Source organism: Leptonychotes weddellii, chromosome 7 (genome assembly GCF_054177405.1).
Source record: "Leptonychotes weddellii isolate Sample4059 chromosome 7, ASM5417740v2, whole genome shotgun sequence".
Lineage (NCBI taxonomy): Eukaryota > Metazoa > Chordata > Mammalia > Carnivora > Phocidae > Leptonychotes > Leptonychotes weddellii.
Genome location: NC_138375.1, coordinates 58,750,996 through 58,771,701, shown reverse-complemented (window position 1 = coordinate 58,771,701; position 20,706 = coordinate 58,750,996). Strand labels below are relative to the sequence as shown.

Below are 20,706 nucleotides of genomic sequence, written 5' to 3'. Positions count from 1 at the left end.
CGTAAGGACGTATTTTTATGATTTGTAATCCTCTGGGATGGGAGGGTTATGGGAGTGTTCCTCGGGTTGGACTGCCTACGCCCTCAGGGGAAATTATCTGAGTTTGAGTCCCCAAGAAAGGCTTCCTGAGTTCGCGACAGGTTGTGTGCTGATGTATCTGTCGTTGAGGGGAATGTTGTGGGCTCCAGCTGAGGCAGCTTCTGTTTTTAGCTGGAATCATTGTGGCTCAGCCCCCCATGTGGAAAAAAGGAACGTGGTGCAGAAATAGCCCGTCCCAGGGGCTGCCCAAGAGAACGGCTTATTTTGACTCAGGATGCTGCAGAAGCTGTGGCAGCCTTGTCAAAATACATCTGCCTCTTCTTGAGCGGCCCACGATCCTCAGACTCCCGCCAGGACCAGAGGACGGCTGCCAGACGTGCACATCTGGAGCCCGGCCCCTGGGAGCTGAGGACAGCCCTGGCTTGGATTCCAACAATAACCGCCTTCCAAGCACTAGAGGGCAAAAACTAGATGTCCTATGTCAGTGGCACGAAGGAGCCCCGCTTGGTCTCCAGGCTTATTCGTCCCGGTGGTCCCCATGGCTGGCCCAGGGCCTGGCAGGGTCTGGCAAGAGGAAGGGGGAGTGTCCACAGCCCTTCCTCTGTGGAACTTGCAGAGGAGGCTGCAGTGGGGGTTATTATACCCATTTCACAGGTGGGAAAGCTGAGGCCTAGTCCATGAAGTGACTTCTGGTGATGAGATCTCATCCCAGCCACATGGTCCTCTCCTCAGAGCCCTCTTCTGCATCTTTGAGCTGCTGTGGCCTCTGCCTAGGATGCTCTTCCTCCCTCTTATAATCATTCCCAACCCCAGACACACGTTTCTTCCTCTCGGCAGAGTCGGTCCCTGCCTCCTCAGGACTTTGTGCGGGCTTCGTGATGGCCCTTATTTGCCTGCCCAGTAACTTGGCACAGCTGCTGGTCAGAGAGGGCAGAGTCATCTCTTGGTGCAGGGTCAAGTGCGGGCCTGCCCGGCGCGGACCTGACAAATGTTTACTGAAGGAGTGAATGGCGTTGGAGTGTTTCATGGAGGGGCTCCCCAGCTCAAACCACAGGGATTGATTCAGCGCTCAGTCAGGGAAGAGAGGATATAGGACCTCTTTCAGGCTCCCTGACTGGAGGGCAGCTCCAGGGAGACCGGAAAACAGGCTCGTGGCTCTAGAGTGGTACGGCCACCTGCTCCCAGGCTTCTTTCATACAAGATGCCCTGGAGCCGACTCATTCATTTCCCACCAGAGCTGTCACAGGTGGGCTCTGCCATCTCCCTGGTTCCTCAAGTCCAAAGCCCTGGTCAGCGTGGATGTGCAGGTCCGAGTTCAGACTGCTTGCCCCGAGCCATCTCCTGCCTCCTTCCCTGCTGCCTGTGGGTTCCTCAGGCCTTCCCAGCTCCCCCTGCACCACGGCCCAGCCTCCACCTGGCGCCCTGGGCCCCATCTCCATTCACGTGCCTCGTATGGGGCTGACTCATAGATCCTTTGTGAGCTCAGCTCTGACCACACGGCTCTGACCCTGCTCGAAACAGTGGGCAGCTCACCCCTTTCTCTGCTGGCATTGTTTGAAGTGGATTCTGTAGCTAGAACGGGGGCTCTGTGAACAGGGGGCCCTTGGTCAGGTGAGTGGGGATTGCTGGGCTAAATGAGGTCAAACGGATTTTTCTCTTCAGGAATTTTCAGGGCCTTTAATGTGCTATTGTGGATGATGATTCTCAGAGAGGTGACACAGGGTGTGGCGTTTCTAGAACTTATCTGATCAGGGAACCTTTCAATCAAGGAAAGGGGTGTTCTGAAGAGTGCACTTTGGGAAATGCTGGCATGTTGCCAGAGCCTAAAGTCCTTACCTTGGTGGACAAGGTCCTCTACAGCATGGCCCAGCCTACCTTTCCAATGGCTGCTCTGGCCAGTCCACTAATATCCAGAAAGTTCCAGCCAAAAAGAACCTCCGGATGCTCCCTGTGCCTGCTGTGGGTTTCCTGCCTCTGTCTGCCGCCCACTCATCCTCCTGCCAGACTCACTCTTTCCCTCCATCCAAAGCCACCTTTTCCTTCCAGGCCCAGCCCAAATGTAACCCCTCCTCAAGCCTCCTCAAGTGATAGCAGCATGGGAGACCTCTTGCCTTCCTCTTGCCCCTTGAGTCCCAGTCTGGCCAATGTTAGGTCAATCTGAATGTGACATTATTATAGAGAAATCTTTGGATCCACTCTAATTCGCTAAAAAAAAAAAAGTCATTTGTAAACTTGAGTATCTTAATCAGCATCAGTGCATGGCCCTCCTTCATGAGGCATCTTAGCACTGACATACCTTGATGCAGTGGTTGTAGCCTGCTACATGGACTGTGCATCCCCCAAGGGGCCCCCCAGTCAGTGGCAAATGGACAGCACCCGAAGCTGAAATAGATGAACATGTTCAGTCACGTGTTTGTTGCCCGCAAAGGGACAACTCCATTCATTTGCAGGAGGGGACTCATGCTTCCTGAGCACCCGCTAGGTGCAGGGCACTGTATCTGATGCTTTACACATCTCATGTCACCTGATGGCCAGAGCCCTGCCAGATGGGAGCCCCTGGGAGGAGCTGAAGTCTTGGAGGGCTTGAGGGACCTGCTTGAACTCACATAGCAGGAAAGGTAACACCAAGACAGGAACTCAGCTGAGTGCGGTGCCAAAACCTGCCTCTCCTATTGGACCCCGATCAGGACTCAGGTCAGAGGACCTCTCCTCCGGGAGTCTCCCTCACCTCTGCACAGGGCTACCCATGCCGGGGCGTTGCCCCCACCCAGCGAGGCACTCCCATCCTGGGGCAGAGCCTCTGCTTGTGAGTTATCATCCCCATCAGGCTGGGAGCCCCTCAAGGTCAAGTCTTACTTGTCTTTGCACCTCCAATATCTAGTATGGAGTTTGGCTGCATGCATGAGGTTGTGTGTATGAAGTGAGGCATAGATGTTTCTTGGCATGAGGAAGATTCTAGGTCTTTTTGGGAACAGCGCTAGGAAGATACGGACTGAGATCCAGTACTTTGAAACCCACCATCATGCATTCCTATGGAATCAGTAAGTCCTCTTCTTCTCTTCTCGTTCAAGGGTGAATGGCCTGTTAGATGACTAAGCATCATTTTGAGCCACAAACACCCAACAGGAGGTGGCTGGTGACAATGGACGGGCCAGCACTACCCAAACCAGCCAGCTGACTAAATGTTGAAATGTGTGCATCATTACAGCTGCACGGCAATACAAGTTGGCGTTAAAACACACACCAACACAGTCTCCCTGCAGTATGCAGAGGAATCCTGAAAAAATGCAAAGTAGATCATGTCACACCTCTGTTCAAAACCCTCTATTAGCTTAGAATAAAACCACCACACTTAGAATGAAATCCAAAGTCATTTCCTGGGTCTCCAAGGCTCCACATGAGCTGAACCCTCTTTTTCCTTTGCCCTCCTTTCTCCCCTTCCTTGCTCCACTCCAGCCACAAGGACTCTTGGTCTTTTTTCTCAAGCTGCCAACCTTCTTCCTGCATCAGGACTTTTGCACTTGCTGTTGCCTCCATCTAGAACACTCCTCCCCCCCTCCCCCGACCCCCACATCCTTACTTGGCTGGTTCCTTCTTGGTGTTTACTTGTGGGCTTGAATGTCCCCTCCTTGAAGAGATTGTCCCTCTTTTATCCAAATTCTATTTAAATGAGGATGTCACCGCCTATCTCATTACTCTGTTTAATGGCCTTCATAACACTTGCACTGCCTGAAATTATCTTATTTGTTTAAATATATTTGCTTATGTGTTTATTGCTTGTCTCTCCGACTAGAAGAAAATCTCCATGAGGAGAAGAACCTCATCTCCCCTGTTTACTGCCGTGTCCTGCTTGCTGTAACATCCACTGTGGCACAAAGAGGACAATCAGGAGACTTGCTCTCTGAGTAGGAAGACAAGGAGGTGCTTTAGAATGCAGACTCGGGCTGATGGCCGGGGTTCAGATCCCAGCCCTTCCACTTCTTGGTGGATGACATCCCCCCTTTACAGAGGAGGAAACTGAGGCACCAGGAGGTTTAGTAACCTGCGCAAGGTCACCCAAGGGCACACAAAGCACTCACAAACCCTACCTCCTCAACACAGTGGACAAGGATCTCTGTTACCGCCTCCAAGCTGCCTTCCAGCCCTCTCCTTCAGGCATACTGAACTACCTGCAATTTTCCGGAAGTAGCTCCTTATTTCCTGCCTCTGTGCCTGTGTGCCTGCCCCTCCCTTGGCCTAGAACACCTTGACTTCCTCTTGTCACCTGGCTAACTCTTACATCCCCGGCAAGACTCAGTTCAGCGCCACTTGGTTCATGCATGTCCTGACCCCAGCAGGTATGTTGACCCCATTGGTGACAATCTGTTCAGCTGTTATTGTCTCGTCCCTGCCTGCCACCGTACCTGGCTGAGCACCCCCACCCCCTCCGTCTCCTGCATCTGGCTGTGTTTGCTTGTATCCCACGCAGCGCTTACTGCCCTGCACGCTCCCGGCCGCCACCACCAGCCTGTGGGCTGTTTGAGGACAGGGCCACGTCTGAATGTCCAGGGCCTGGCAAAGAGCAAGTATGGAAGAGGATTTGTTGAAGGAAGGGGAAGTGATGATCAACCCTGCGAGGCAACCGCCAGGTGGGGACTAGGATGATGCTGCCTGTACCCATGGCCAGAAAGCCCTCTGCCAGTGAGCCTCGCAGGGCAACCACAGGGAGCAGGGACCAGGTGGGCCCGGGGGGCATCCTCTCCTCCAGGGTGGTTGCCTGTGGCCTTCTCTTCCCTCTGCTGTCTCGTGGGGCCTGGTGAAGCTGGGGTTGACTCCTCTGTGACTGGTACCAGGTACTGGGCCCTGTCTGTGTCTGGGAAGTTCTGCAGCTGCCTCTCAGGTGCCTCCCGGGGTAGAGGGCTCAGGCGGAGCAAGGCTGAGCCTCTCTCTGATCCTGCCCTGGACTGAGGTGGGGGGAGAGGGTGCCCGTCTGAGGCTCAGACAGGGTTCCTGGGACAGCCTGTTTCCTCCCGGAGTATCTCTGACTCCGAGTGGAGGGGCACTGGACTTGGCGTCCCTGCAGACCTGGTTCAAGTCCCAGCTTCCTGTTCTCGCTGCCACGCTGAGCTGGATGGGTGTGACAAAATGGGACATGCAAGCGAGCACTTTCTAGCGGCAAAGGTGCTCTGCAGCTCGGGGGAGGAAGCAAGCTTGTGCTGCTCTGGAGCGTGCTGATGGCCCTGGGGTCGTGGATGCGATGTGCGTGGGGTGAGACGGACCTCCCGACGCAGCTGCCACTTCTCAGAGTGCCTCAGATGCTGGGGGGCTGGGAGAGGGGGCCTCATCTGCAAGTGTTTTCCGGGCACAAATGCTGCCCACACTCCTCCGCCCCGTGCTCCCCCGCCGCGCGCTCCCCCGCCGCGCGCTCCCCCGCCCCGCGCTCCCCCGCCGCGCGCTCCCCCACCCCGCGCTCCCCCACCCCGCGCTCCCCCGCCCCGCACTCCTCCACCCCACACTCCTCCCAGCCAACCTGTACTGCATTGCCAGAAGAATCTTCCTAAAATACTCCCCACATCATATCACTCCCCTGCTCAGAAACTTCCTGCAGTGACCTCACATTGCCTGGGCTGAGCCTGGCTCCTTCGCTGGCACCCCAAGCCCCCCGCCTCAGCCCCACATCTGTCTGTTCACGTGCTCAGGGTCCAGTCCAGAGCGTCCCTTTTGTCTTGTTGGCGCCAGCACCTCACTGAGTCATCTGAGTGTCACCCAAAGATAAGAAGTAGGCTTCGTGGGGCACCTGGGTGGCTCAGTCGTTGAGCGTCTGCCTTCGGCTCAGGTCATGATCCCGGGGTGCTGGGATCGAGCCCCGCATCGGGCTCCCTGCTCGGCGGCAGGCCTGCTTCCCCCCCTCCCACTTCCCCTGCTTGTGTTCCCTCTCTTGCTGTGTCTCTGTCTGTCAAATAAATAAATAAAATCTTTAAAAAAAAAAAAGAAGTAGGCTTCGTGTGTTATATATGATGAAGACGAGGCTCAGAGAGGTTGACCGACTTGCCCAAGGTCACCCAGGTGGGGTCTAACTGCACCCAGAGACCCCTGAACTTTGGGGGCTCTGAGCTCAGCTAGGCCTGCAGGGTGGAGCTAGTCTTGCTGCTCTGAGGACCCCCGGCAGCCCTGGGGGGATTCAGCTCAGAAGCGAACCAGGAGAAGGCAGAAGGCCCAGCTTACAGGCACTGAGGGGGACCCGAGGCCCCGAAGGCTCTTAGAGCAGCTGGTGAAGGGGAATGTGGGCCCAAAGTCCCAGCTGCACCACCCACGGGCCGTGAGGGCAGGCCTCTGGCCCCCTGCGTCCCCGAGTGTAGCCGTCAGTTTGTGTGAGAATAAAACATGATGGTGATATATAGCAGGTGTTTAATAAATGCCTAGCATCTAAAAAGTCTTTTTCTTTCTCTTCAAAGCTGGAAGAGTCCTCAGAGATCATTAAATCCACCCTGCTTTCCTTTTGCAGATGAGGGAACCGAGCCTTAGAGGGGGAGTGCGGTGCCCAAGGTCACACAGCTAGAGGCAGGTGGAGAGGCCTGGGGCCTGTGTCTCCAGCTTCCTCATCCTGCCCTCGGGGTCTTAACCCTGCTGCAGGCCCACTGACCACCCGTGTGTGCCCTTGAGCTCCTAGGAACCAACAGGCATGGCCAACTGGTGTGTCGTGCTTGTCCTGAGGAGTCGCGGGTTGGGACTCCAGTGGCCCTGTGCCTACCCCCAAGGAGGACTGGCCAGGCACCAGTCCAGGTGTGTGTGTGTGTGTGTGTGTGTGTGTGCATGGTCAGTAGCAAACGGCTACAAGGCGAGCCTCAGGATGAGGGAAGGAAAGAGCCATGAGGGCCACGTGGCAGGAGTGATTGTCTCAGGTCTGGCCCCCTGATTTTAAGAGAGGGAGGGGTGGGTGAGGAGACAGGCCATCCCACCAGTCCAATGGCTGAGGATGAGCTCACAAGTGATTCCCTTCTCCTGATACCAGGACTACCCTGGGTTCCCTTGCAGGACTGGAGTCCTGAGGTCTCCAGCTCTAGGAGGCCGAAGGCCTGGGTGGAAATCCTGCCTCTGCTATCTAACAGTCATGTGACCTTGGGCACATCACCCATCCTTTCATTCCACAAATACCCCTGGGCTCTTACTCTGTGCCAGGCCGTGTGCTGGGCCCTAGGGACCAGTGTTAATGAGATCCCTGCCCTTAGGAGGCTTACAGTCTAGAATGGGCTACAGACAATACTTAAGCAAACAGAAGACAAAATAATTTCAGATGTCAGTAAATATGCTGAAGAAAATAACACAAGGTGAGGGGAGGGATTACTCTAGAGGGAGCAGCCCCCACAGGGAGGTGGGGTTTGCATGATGGTATAATCTGCCGAGGAGAGGGAGAGGCAGGTGCAAAGGCCCTGGGGCAGGAATGAGCTTGGTGCGTTGGAGCAGTAGAGAGAAGACCTACATGGCTGGAGCCAGGGAAGCAGGGGGAGAGTTGGGGAAATGAGCTGGGAGAGGCTAGCAGGGGCCAGGTCACCCAGGGCCTTGAGGTTCCTAGAGTGGACTGTGGATTTTAGTGTGAGAATAGTAGATCTCTGTAAGCAGCTGAGGAGCAAGTTCGATTGCCTTTTAAGAAGACCCCTCCGGCTGCTGTGTGGAGGACAGATTAGGGGAGAGGGCTGAAAGCAGGGAATGGGCTAGAAGGCTGTAGCTGCTCCCCCATAAGAGGTGATGGTATGGACCAGACAGTAGCGACGTCAAGAAGTGTTCGGCCTCTTAACATCTTGGAGCTTAAGCTCTGTGTTCTGGAAAAGGGGTCCGCCGTGGACTCTCACACAGGATGGTTGTGAGGATCAAGTGAGCAAACCTACAGGAGAGTGGGCTGCTGGCTGTGGAACTGCAGACATGCCCTGTCAGGGGCGCTGGGTATGCAGACATACCCTGGCGGTGCTGTTTGGGTCTGCCCAGGGCATCCCTCTCTAAGAGCTGATCCTTGTCAGGGGATGCTCTGGGCAGAGTAGTGGCTGGAAGCCCACCAACATGTGTCCCTGGGGTTCTGTTTCTTCCTTCTCTCCTAGGGGCTCCTGATTGAAACGTGCTTTCCTAAAGAACAATCCAGCCCCCAAACAGAGGCTTATCTTCCCAGCCCCTGTGGTTGACAGACATCCCACTCGGTCCTCTTTAAATGTCCTACATAATCTGGTTCCTTTTTCCCTCTGCAAAGGTACTTTTCTACTTCCCCCTTCTTTTTAATTCGTTCATGTTCTTTCAGCTCTGAGGGGTTTCGTTCTGTTCTTCTGGGGATGACAAATTCATTCCTGCATCAGGGCCTTTGCATTTGCTATGCCTGGGCTGTTCTTTTTCTTTACCTGGCCGGTGACTTCGTGAGAAACCTGCAAACTGCTCCCCAGACAGCTTTGCATATAACCCCACACCTCCTTTTAACAAGACTCATTAACCTTGTCCCGTAGACGAGGAAACCAAGGTCAAGAGAGATGCTGAGTGTGCCTGAGCTCAGGAGGCTGGTGAGGGTCATTTCTAGGGTAGCCACACAGGTCCTCTGCCCTCAAATCTGTGCCACACAGGGAAGGCCTCAGAGTAGAAGAGACACAGTAGAACAGGGACTCCTGTGCCGGGAATGGTGAGGGGAGGCCTCAGAGGTAGAAGAGGTCTCCGAGGGTGGGGGGATCCCCACAGCTCTGCTTCCAGAAAGCCCTCCTCATCGCTGGTCTGCCAGGCCCACACGAGAGGAGCAATATGCCTGATTTTGAAGGGTCACTGCTTAGCTCACATAGAGCGTGACCCTGGGCCCCAAAGAGCCAGCCACCTACTCCCTCGTTATCCCCTTGCTGGTGAGGAATCACCTTCTGTCCCCTGAAGCCTTCCTCAGCCCTTTAGGTGACAGATTAGGCAGGGATTGGGGTGATCCGTTGCTCAGGAGCCATCCCCCCCCACCCAGGGGAAAACCTGAGTGCCTTCATTACAAAATGTGAGCAGGAAGGAGGCAGTAAGCGTGTGCGTATGTGTGTGTATGTATCTGCCTGTGTGCACGTGTGGACGTGCACCACCCTGAGTACGTGCATAAAATACACACACGTGTGTATGTGATGGGTGTGTGCATGTGTGGGTGTGCACGAGTCCGAGTATGTGCCTACGTGCGACATTACGCAATAAGCACACATGTGTTTGTGTATGTGTGTGCGTGTGAGAGAGAGCTTTAAAGAGAGAGAGAGGGAAAACGCTATGTGTGCTCCCAGGGGCTACTCTTTCACGGTTTACATCTTGGGGCTTTCTGGCTGCTTCTGTGTTGAGGAAGCTCAGGCCATCACAGTGATGCCTCTGAGCTGGGTGTGTTCCCCCAAGGCTCCCAGGGAGGCAGAGATGGGGGTGGGGGGAGAGAGAGGCCTGGAGGAGGGTGTGAGCAGGGCCAGCTTGCTGTAGTCTGACCAACTGACCCTGCGTGGCTGACTCAGGCTGCCCGCTGGACGCTGGGTGGCTGATGAGGTCTGCCTGGCTGGCTGACCCTCCCCGCCCCTGGCCGGCGGACCCCACGAGGCTGGGTGACTCATCTCTCTCTCGGCAACCCGTTCTCTGGAAAGCCTGCCTAAATCCTAGCTCAGCCTGGGGGCTACTAGCTGCTTGGAGCCATGACTCTTGATTCCTTGGGTGCAGTGAGAAGGATCTTTAGGCCTTCAGACTCACTGCTTCCTCAGAGCCTCTGGCCCTCCTCTCGGGGGCCTCTGGTCTTACTTTCTCGGTCCCTCCATGAAATGGTTGTCACGGGGTGGATGCATAGTGCGAGTTTAAGAAGGGCAGGGCCAGCAGATGCTCGGGCTCTGGAAGGGCTGCTTCCGCACCCAGAGACGCAAGCCTGTGGCCGCCAGAGAGCCATCTTGCAGTTGTAGGGGGGCAAGCAGGGCCCCTGAGGCCAGGCAGGGCCAGAGGAGGAGGGCTGGGGAGCTGGGGAACACTGACCCCAGGCCCCCTTCCCCAGGCACTAAGCGTCTGAAGAGCTGTCCGTTGGGGGGATACAGTGTGGCTTTCGGTGAACTGGGGGAGGAAGCACAGTCAGGTCGTGGGGGGCCCTATGTTGCCGCAGCCGAGAGAGGGGAACATGGGGGAAGAGCATGGAGTTTGGAATCTGGCTTGACTCCGATCTCTGTGACCTTGAGTAGGTCACGCCCCTCCTCTGAGCTTCCTTTCCTGTAGGATGAGCTAGTACTAACTTCTTGGCTGTGTTGTTGGGAGCAGTGATTCATCAGACAAGGACGTGTATGTGAAGTGTCTGGCACATAGTGGGTGTTCAGTAAGCGTCAACATTGGGAGTGGTTGAGGAAGCGATTATGAAGGGCACGACAAGACCACTGTTCTTGATGGAAATCTGGCCTTGTGGGCCCATCCTTCAAGGCCAGCTCCAGCCCCCCTGCTCGAGCAGCCCGCCCTGCCACTTCCTTCCCTGGGCTCCCACAGTGTCCATGCCCCCCTCTTTCACAGTGCAGTCTGCTGGACAATCATTATCTGTCCCTACTTCTGTCTTCTCCGTGATTCTCAGAGTTCCTGGAGGGGAGGGACCTGGGGAGGAATGCTCGTGGCTGATTGAATGGTATCGGTCTGTCTGCTGCACTGAGCCGTGAGCACTGGAAGGGCAAGGTTAAGGGAAGATACATAACATTTATTTAGCTCTTACAAGATGTTCTACATACTTTATCTCAGGTCTCACTAAAACCTTGCAAGGTAGGCATCATACCCCCGTTTTGCTGATGAGAAAATTGAGGCTCAGAGAGAAGAAGGACTAGTTCGCGCTCACTCACAGCTGGGCAGAAGTCCCACGCAGGCTGTGTTTCTAGTCACTGTTCCATTCTGGTTTGAGGCAAAGAAGGGAGACTGCCCCCCGCCCCCTCCCCCCCCAGTGGGGGCACCAAGGTGCTCCCACGTGTCTGAGAGCCACTTCACAGGACACCTCTGCGTAGAGGTGCCCATGTGTCCCTACGGGGTGGGACCTTGATCCTCCAGAGCCTGCAGGGTGGAGGAGGCTTGGGGGGCCCTGGAATCTAGAGATCAGAAGTGGGATTTTTGTCAGCAGTGGGAGCCCGGGCCTGAGGAGCCTGGAGCACGGAGCAGGACCACAGTAGGCTCAGCTTGTGTGCTCCTGCTGCATTGGGAGTGTGCAGGTGCCCTACGTGTAACTGCTCCCTGGGGGGGCCTCTGTGCGTCACTGTGTGTGTACCCACTTAGGCACGTGTGTAAGCCTACGTGTGCACCTGCTGGGAGTTTCACATAGCGCACACCTGTGCAGCCATGAGTCCTGGCTGTGCATCTGAATGTTTGTATCCAGGTACAAGTTTGCAGTTTGGGGGGAATGTGTGTGGCTGTGCGGGGAGGGGGGGCTGGGGTGTAAGGTGAGAAGCTGCCAGAGGGGACATATGGGGACAGGGGCCTCCAGCAGCCACTGAGCCTCACCGTCCCCCTCGAGATCTCTGCTTCCAGAATCATTCATGTAATGAAATTTGATGCTTTCCTTGCCTCTACCTTAAAACATTTCTGGCACAGACTTTGTAGTTAGAGAGTTCTCAGCTCAAATCCTAGCTCCACCATCTGCTGTGCGGGAGGCTGGTGAGTTACCCACTTTCCCGGGCCCAGGGTTCCTCTGTCAGACTGTTGTAATGGCTGGAGATGACACCTGTGTGCCCAGCGCACGGGAGGTTGGTTCTTTGAGCTGAGCTTGCTGCAGAACGACGTCTTGTCAAACCATAGATGGAAGCAGGGGATATCTCCTTGACATCATTGCAAGGCTGTCTCCTTCCTTCCTGGCCATGTGTATCCTCTTCTCTGGCACCAAATAATGCAGAAGAGGCGAGATCCTCTTAGACCTGCTGCATGACTCAGAGTAACTGCACACCTTGGCATTGGGACAGCATGGCTTGTGTGGGCTTTCTAGACTTTGCCTTGAGATGAATTGTGCTGATTTTTCACCCTCTGTGGAAAGCTAGACATTAAGCTCTTAAACTAAAAAGGGAGGCATCTCCTATTTTAAAATGAATGGAAGGCACAGAATTTTTGAAGCTGTAGGCTTTATAAAGGAAGGTGTTGAGTGTGTTTTGCAGATCTTACGGTCTTCCTCGGCAGGGTCCACCTGGTGGTGAAGTTGGACATTGCAACCCAGCTCTATTTTGTTGAATACCCGGGAGAAGATTCAGATTAAAAAATGCCCCGGTGCCTCCAGCCAGTCAAGAGTGGCACTGGGTTTGTGTCCGTGTGGACTCACTTCCTCTGGTCAGACAGCAGCCCCACATTACAGGCTAGGCGTCCAGGCCACTCAGGACCACTCGCTATTAAGCAAGAGAGGCGGATTTGAGTCTTGGCCTTCTAACCTCAGGTCACCTCCACCAAGACAGCTAGTTTTCCACCTTTTAAAGAAATGGAATCTAAGAAGGTTGGAATGAAGCTGTGCTGGCTGGGGTAAGGGTGCTGGGCCTGGAGACCCCTGATTGGGGCCCCTCTCACCCCTGAGGTGGTCCTGGGGGCTTGTTGTGGCATCTCAAGCCAGAAGCCTGGGGGCTTCACGGTGCACGGCTGGAAAACCACGCAGCCCCAGCCTCCGACCACACAGGAGAGGCCAGGTGACTGACAAGAGGGGGATGTGAAAGGAGCGAGAAATAGCTCACTCCTGCGTGGGGGTGGGAGTGGGAGGCTGCCCCCTCCCCAACAAAATTCCTGGGCCTGGGATTCTGTGGGCTGCAGCCATTCCCTCCACTTTGGGAACATATCTCTGATTTCTAGATGAACATTGTGAGAAAGTTAAGAGTCACTCTATTACCCAGAAGTATTTTTCAGGGGTATTGTGGTTTAAAAAAATATGTTTAGGGCGCTGGGGTGACTCAGTGGGTTGAGCGACTGACTGCCTTTGGCTCAGGTCATGATCCCGGAGTCCCAGGATCGAGCCCCACATAGGGCTTCCTGCTCAGCGGGCAGTCTGCTTCTCCCTCTGACCCTCTCCCCTCTCTTGCTCTCTCTGTCTCTCAAATAAATAAATAAAATCTTAAAAAAATATTTTAATATTTTGTTTACAAATTGTTTGCCAACAACCTCACGATCACCAGCGACAATTATCTTGTCTGATCTGTCTCCCCAACTAGACTGTGGGCCACGAGGGAGCAGGAATCTTGACTGTCATATTCAACGCGGGCTCCCAAGGCTTGGCCCAGCGGCAGGCACAAGGTGGGTGCGCAGTATGCACTGGTGAATGACTGACCAGAACAAAAGGGAACATCATTCCCATTTTACAGATCAGGAAACCAAGGCTCACAGACATAAGGCTGAGCACTATTAAGTGGCTGGTAGACAGCCAAGCCACAAATCAGATCCAGCTTCTGGCTTTATTGTTAGCTGTGGAGCAGCAATGAATTGGATGCATTTTATTCAACCACCCCTATCCTGCTGAGTAGAGATGGAGATGGACCAGACTCTTGCCCAGGAAGCCCCAAATCCACTCTCCAGCCTCCCCATCCAGGTCCCATCCATCTGTCTGCAGAATGGGGACACAAAGACAGGATCTCTCTGGGGCCTGGGGAGGATTAATCAGCAATTAGTGTGCAAAACACTTTCCAGACAAATGTTAAGTATTATTAGTATTTAAATTTAGTTTCATCTTCCCCTGCATCCCAACAAAAGGGAACAGATGGCCCTAGCTCCAGGTGGAGAAGGGGAGGGCGGGGCCCCTCAGCACCAGCAGGAGGTTTTCAGCGCTCGGGCTTCCAGTTAGCCCCTGCCTGATGCGGGAGCCCAGGGCCAGGCGCTGTGGGGCTGTGGAGAGAGGTCTTTCTCCTAAAAGCCAAGTGAAGGTCAGAGGAAAGCACAGCTTGGGGGCTGAATTCCCCTTCCTAGCTGCGTGACCTTGAGCAGGTCATGGCTCCTCTCAGTCTCAGATCAAGGATATCTGCCCTGCAGGGTTGGAGTGGGGAGGACACGAGACCCAACCGAGAAAGCACCGACCCCGGTGCCTTGGCCATGGTCAGTGCTCAATGAACGTGACTCCTCCCGGACTCCTTTCGGACACCCAAGCTTAGGGCTGGCTTCCCCTGGAGAGGGCTTCTGAGAATTGAAAACACCCTGGGAGGTGGACTTTGGCAGATCCGAACACTAGCCATGGCTCCACCACTTGCGTGATCTCCTTCATTCCTCATGTTCCTTATCTGCAAAATGGGCATGACAGTGGCGCCTGCTCAGTCCGCCTTGTGGGGTGGGCATCAGCTGAGGTGATGGCTTTGGAAACTGTAGAGGGGGGTACACATGGGAATGACTGCTTCTGATTCCTTCCTTTTTCTGCCCCCATGGTCTGTCTTTCGGGCTGTGGACGGGGAGTTGTATGGAGAAAGGAGGATGCTGGGACAAAACCCATGTGTAACCCAGTCTAGCTGTACCCCAATTCTGGGCTCCATCCATGCCTCTCCTCCTGCCCCCATTCAGTTAGGGGACCAGAACCCAGAACACAAACATTCACAAGTGGGCTCTGGATTCTAAGAAACAGAGGAGCTACCCTGAGCAGGAAAGAGCAGTGCAGCCAACAAGGCTGTACCACTCAAACTCCCCCCGGGACTGGGAAAAGGCTCATATGCCCGAAATACCGGGGGAGCAGAGGGACCAATGGGACAGGAGGGTGACGTGCAGAGAATGTGCTTTGGAGTCAGGCTGACCTGGGCTCAGATCTGGAATCTGCCCCTTTTTATCTCTGGGACCCTGGGCACAGGGCTTTACCTCTCTAAGCCTCAGTTTTTTCATCTGTAAAATGGGAATGATAATACTCTTCTAGAAGGGCCATAGCAAAGATCAAATTAAATGAGAGAAAAGATTGAACTCAATGCCATAGGCGCCTAGGCCTCCTGAGATGACTTTGAACTTTCTCAAAGGAGAGTAGAAAGGGAAAGGACTACCCATTTGGTGGATCATCTAGACCTCTCATTATCTTTACCTCCCATTTTCTCTTTCCTGTCTCTTGGTAACAGCCCCTCATTCTATTGTTTGGGGAACTACTGTCACTCTGCTTCCCAGGGGCGGGGGGGGGGGGCAGATCACCGCCCTCCTCTAGTTTAGGGAGGCCACGTGACCTAAACCAAACCAATCAGAGAGAAACGTAGGACCTTTGCGGTGCTCCCAGGAGAGAGGTCCTGCCTTTCCAGGTGACTTGGAGCAGTTGGACAAACAAGTGGTGTTAATGGCAACATCTTGCCACCCCGTGGGGAGAGCCAGCCTGAGAATGGGACGACCCAGAGGAGGGCAGGGCTGAGAGAGGGGGAGAGAACTAGCTTCCTGATGATGTTATGAAGAACCTGGACCCAGTGGCGCATGCGCTTTCGGTGGCGTGAACCACTACTTTACCTTTTTCTTTTTACCTAAGGTCAGTTCAGAAACCACTGACAGGCTTTTTTTTTCTTTTTTCTTTTTTTTTTTTCTGACTCACCTACAATAAATGATTTGATTCTAACAGAACCTTTGATTTTGACAATGGGGATATCACAGACTTGAGCATCTGGGAATAAGGTGAAGATGTTTATTTAGATTTAATTTGCTAATATTTTGTGAAAATTTCTGTGTTTTCATGAGGCATATTGGTCTTGTGATGCCTTTTCTGGTTTTGGGATCAAGCTAATGCTGGCCTTGTAAAATGACTTGGGAAGGTTTCTTCCTGTTTTTGGGAAGATTTTGTACAGAGTTTGTGTTATTTCTTCCTTAAATGTTTGGAGGCATTCACCAGGGAAGCATGACACAGATTTGTGCTGCCATAAATTACCTTAAAAAACCGAGGATTTGTTTTGTTCACAATTTCTGTCTTATGTGTTGATTGGACTATTTCCCAACATTTTGTGACCTGAATTCTTGTTTTGAGCTGCTCCAGCCTCTGATAACTGTCATCTGATCTAAACTTATGTGTCATGGTTTTGTGGTTTTTACTTTCTAAAAAAAATCAGCAAATTATTTGCAATCTTTTTAAAAAATGGACACAATACAGTTAATATTTATCTAATCTTCAAGTTGATGTGCCCTGTTTAATTTTCAGCTTCCTCTCTCAAATTGACCCCTCGATCCCGCCTCCCAGGCTTGTCCATGCTTTTGCTCTACCCAGAGCTCTCTTCCCTGGCCCTGCCCTGGCTTACTCCACTGGGATACCACTTCTACTAAACTTCCCTGGCTTCCCAGGCTGGCCTAGGTGACTTCCCTGGCTCTGCCCACTCCCTGGGCTTTCCCCTCGAGTCATCTTATAGTGAACTTGTCTGTGTTTGCTTCTGTCCCAGACTGTGGAGTTCTTGAGGGCGGACCCCGCATCTACTCCATTCATTGTTAGATTCCCAGCTCTGAGCACAGAGCCTGGCACGTGGGCCCTTGACAAACCCTCGTTGAGTGAATGAACATCTATTGCTGTTCATGCCCACAACCATAGCAACAATAACCACCTACGTGTACACACACACCTCTGAACAGTTTACAAGCATTGTCACATGCTTCGTCTCATCTGAGCCTTCACAACAATTCTGTGTAGTTGGCGTCACCACCTGATTATCTATTTGTGTGGACACTGAGGCCCAGAGGAGCATAGTGACTTGCCAAGCTATGTAAATGGCAGAGCTGACACGCAGAGGCGGGTCTTCCTGACTCCCAATCCAGCGACCCCCTCCCGCCCGGTTACATGGCAGGATGCTATCTGAAAAATGTTTTAGGATTTACCCCTCAGTGAAATCTGGTGCCGAAATTGTGCTCCAAGGAGGAGTGTTGGCCAGCCATGACGGGGGCTGGAGCCAAGTGCCCTGCAGAAGCCGGGGCTTCCAGTTTAGTTGGGTCCACAGCTTACCAGGAAAGGAGACGGGAGGCAGGGGAACTGGACTGGGCAGCAGAAGGCAGCAGAAGGCAGACAAGAGCCCCGCCTGAGGTCTGGGTGGGGTTTCCAAAGCAGGAGCTGACTATGGCAGGCAGGGGTCGACAGAGGCCCTCCAGTCTGGGGACCAACTGACTTTGGATGTGGGTTCAGCTCTTCCCTCTCCAGCCCTCCATCCCCACCCCAAACCCTTGTTGCCAAACCTTTCCCGACCACACCGATCTAATGCATGTGTTAAACCAAGGCTTCTAAGAACCCACTGAATGCGATTTGGGCTTTGGGCTCAAAGCTTTGTTCTGTTGCTTTCTATTCCTTCCTCTGTCCATTTGCCTGCCTAACTTTGACTCATTCTCAGGTCTCAGCTTAGATGTCCCCTCCTCCAGGAAGCCTTCCCTGATTCTGTCGGAAAAGGAGTCCCACCTTCCCGTCCATGCTTCCTTTTAGCGCAGACTGGAATGCCCTAGAGGCTGACTGTGTGTTCATATTTCTTGACTCTGACTCTTTGAGAGCTAGGACCGTTTTACTCATCTCCACATCTGTAGTAGGCAATGCTTCTCATCTGTAAACTGGATGTGGCAATTCTAATCACGGGGTGGATTGTGAAGATTCAATCGTAAGTGAGATTTCAAAAACCTCTAAAATGTTACAGCTGACGTGCAATGTAGCCTAGTCATTTTTTTCTTGTAGCTAACGTTAAGGAGTGCTAAAGGTTTCCTGTGTGTGACCTCGCTGGATCCTCTCAGTACACACTTCCTTCTGTTGGTTTGAGCGGTGAGGAGTTCTGGGCAGAGAGGCTTACCTGGGAGGTGTGGAAGACTGAGGGGTCCAGCCATGTCCCCATAATCCCCCCACACTCAGACTCAAACCTGCTGGGTCCACCCTGGCTCTTCAGAGAGGGGAGGTTGGACCTGCTTTCTTTGAGCCTTTCTGCTGCCTAGGGCCCCCCAGCTTAGCTGACATTTCCAGAAGGAGCATAACCGAAAGCTTGGGACCCCAGTAAATACACAGCTACGGGCAAAAGAACAGCAAAAATGGCAGTTTCCAAAGCCCATGTTTCTGATCGTGCAGGTTGGCAGCCGGGCCCAGCAGTAAGAACCCAGACTCTGGAGTCCTACACACCTGGCTCAACTCGGAGTAAGTTAGTTCATCTGTCTGAGCCTCAACTTTCTTTTCTGGAAATGGGGCCATCAGGACCTACCTTTCCGTATCGTGAGGACCTGTGCCTGCCCAGCAAGGCGCTGAAGAGCTCCCTCCTCTTCCCCACAGTCTTGTCGTCCCTCACTGCACAGAGCACAGGGCCGGGCCCACAGAACATCGGGAGCCGTGGGTGGCTGCCTATTACCCACTACCCTCCCCTGCCCTCAGATAGAGGCTGTGCCTGATTGCCATCTGTACCTCCTGAACTACTTTTCGGGCCGGGTACCATTTCGGCCTCCAGGACACATTTGCTGAAGGAATGAGTAAATTTCAGACGGTGGCAAGAACAGGAGCACAGACAACAGGTACAAAAGGCAGACTAAGCAGAGTGTTACGGGAAGACCAGGGAGGAGCTGAATTTCTCTAGAACAAAGTATCAGGAAGTGGATAAGATGCCTTACGATTAAGCCATGCCCCCAGCTTGGAATTCCCTTTCTCTTCGATGTCTGACATACTTGTCTCTTAAATCTCAATTCAAATGTCACCTTCTCACTAGCTTTGTTCGACCCTCTGGGCAGAAGCGGGTGCCCTTCAGGATTCTGTTCATGCCTCCGTTGTGCACCTTTAACCCATGTCACAATTTTTGGTTTACCTGACTGACCTCCTGCCAGACTGTGGGTTCCCTGGGGGCAGGGACCATGTCTGGCCTCTCTTGAGATCTCCACGGCTCTGGGACTCTGCAACTAGTAGGCCCGGCTCCTGCTCTTCCCCACAGCAAAGGTTTGTCGAACTAGTGAATGTTCTGCTCAGAGCCCAGAACAGATGCACTTATGTCTGGATACTCCCTCCTTCTCAGCAGCCAATTCAAAGCCCACCAGAGATGATGAGTCCAGTTGGCCTTCCTTGCGGCGTGCAGGGGGGCCGTAGCTGCTGACCTTGGAAGCGGAGCTGGTGTGGGGTGACTGGGTAGACGGGGACTCTAACAGCCAAGACGCACACTAGCTTCCAGTTCCCTCTGCCGCTGCCTGACCTTGGGGAAGTCCCTTCCCCTCTCTGAGCTTTGATTTCTCCTCTGTGACTCGAGGACTGGGGAGAAGAGACTGTCCTCTAGAGAGAGCTGGTGCTCCTGCTACTTCTAAAGTTCTATTCATTTATTTCCCGGGTTTCTTAGAGACTGATAGACACACGTAAACTCGATGTGTACACACACGCACACACAGGAAGAGACACAGCCTACCAAGACACACACACACATACATACACACAGATTCACATCAACATACGGACTTTCCGAGACACAGAGACACACATGTGCCTACATGTCGCACCTGCCCGGGATATGAGACCCTCAGGCTCCTGAGTACACACATGCCCGCAGATACACAAGACCGGACTTCTCAGTACTCGCGTGGATCCACAGTTCACGGGTGCTTGCAGGCATGTGAGCACAAGCACACACATTCCCTTTGGGCCTCGGAGCTGCCGCCGTCGGGGGGAGGATGTGAAGCAGACCTAGCTCTGGCAGCTGACCTGTCTCCCTGGCCTCTCTCCCAGGCTGGGGCTGGGCTGGGCTCTTGGCTGACAGGTGAGCAGGGTGAAGCCCACCCTGGGTCTGCAGGGGTGAGGATGGGGCTGGGGACTCATCTTCCAGCTTACTGCCCACAGATGCTGCTTTTTAAAAATAGCTTCCTGCTGCTTCCAGGAAAGCTCTGGGGAATGAGGCCTCCAGAGATTGGGTTTTACTTGTTCCTTGCCTGCCCGTGGAGCTGTGTGCATGGGCCCCCCCAAGAGACCACCGGAGCCGCCCTGACTCCCTGATTGTGCCATATCACCTGCGGCTAGGGGGACGGTACCTAAGGTGGCTGGGTGGTGGAGGTGGTGGCGGGCGGGGGTTGTTTCATGGCTGACCCTTCCCGTCCCAGAGGAAGGCTGCTGGCTTGGCCATCCTGGGTGGGGGCCTCACGCACCTCCTGGAGGCAGCACGACCTACTTAGTGGTTTATACATGCGCTGTGCCACTCCCTGGCTTTGGAACCTGGGAAAAGTTGCTTAATGTCTCTGAGCGTCAGTGTTTTCAGTTGAAGAATGGGGCTAATCACCTCTCTCTCTTGAGTTGTGAAAATTAAGCCACAGAAGGTAGGTGCAGACATCTCTCTCCTGCTCGGCTGTGGGCCTCCACCCGCCCCCTAAGTAAGGAGGGGCCTGGTTCATGGAGGCATCTCCAGGCCGGCTCTGCCTCATTGTCCTTCTTTTCTGGCCTCCTCTGCCCAAGTTGCCTCTCTTCTGGATAACCAGGAACCGTGTGTTTCTGCATTCGGAACCCCAGAGAGCACAGTGCAGGATGCAGCTGTGTGTGTGTGCGTGTGTGTGTGTGTATGTGTGTGTGTGTGGCAGAAGGGAGGTCATAGGGACCACCAGGCAGTGACATGGGACTAGCATAGCAGCTTTGATGGTGCAGAAATCAGGCTTCAGGACAGCTCTGGGATGGGGGAGCTGGTAGCTGGTGGGGTTCAGCGCTGATAAGCACATCACTGGCTAAACCTTACATCTGTGCAGCCTGTGGCCGCAGGCCCTGGGCTAAGTCTCTGGGAGTTCTGGGCAGTCCCCCTCAGGATGTTAAGGGTCTGGGCCTCATCCCTGGCTCTGTGACTTTCTGACGGTGTACCTTTG

General features: G+C 53.9%; 1 protein-coding gene across 1 annotated transcript in view; it reads right to left on the bottom strand.

Annotated features, from left to right (window-relative positions):
* CPLX2 (complexin 2) overlaps window positions 1-20,706 on the bottom strand; it is an 83,253-nt gene that overhangs the window by 31,812 nt on the left and 30,735 nt on the right. The gene's annotated exons all lie outside the window — the stretch shown is intronic.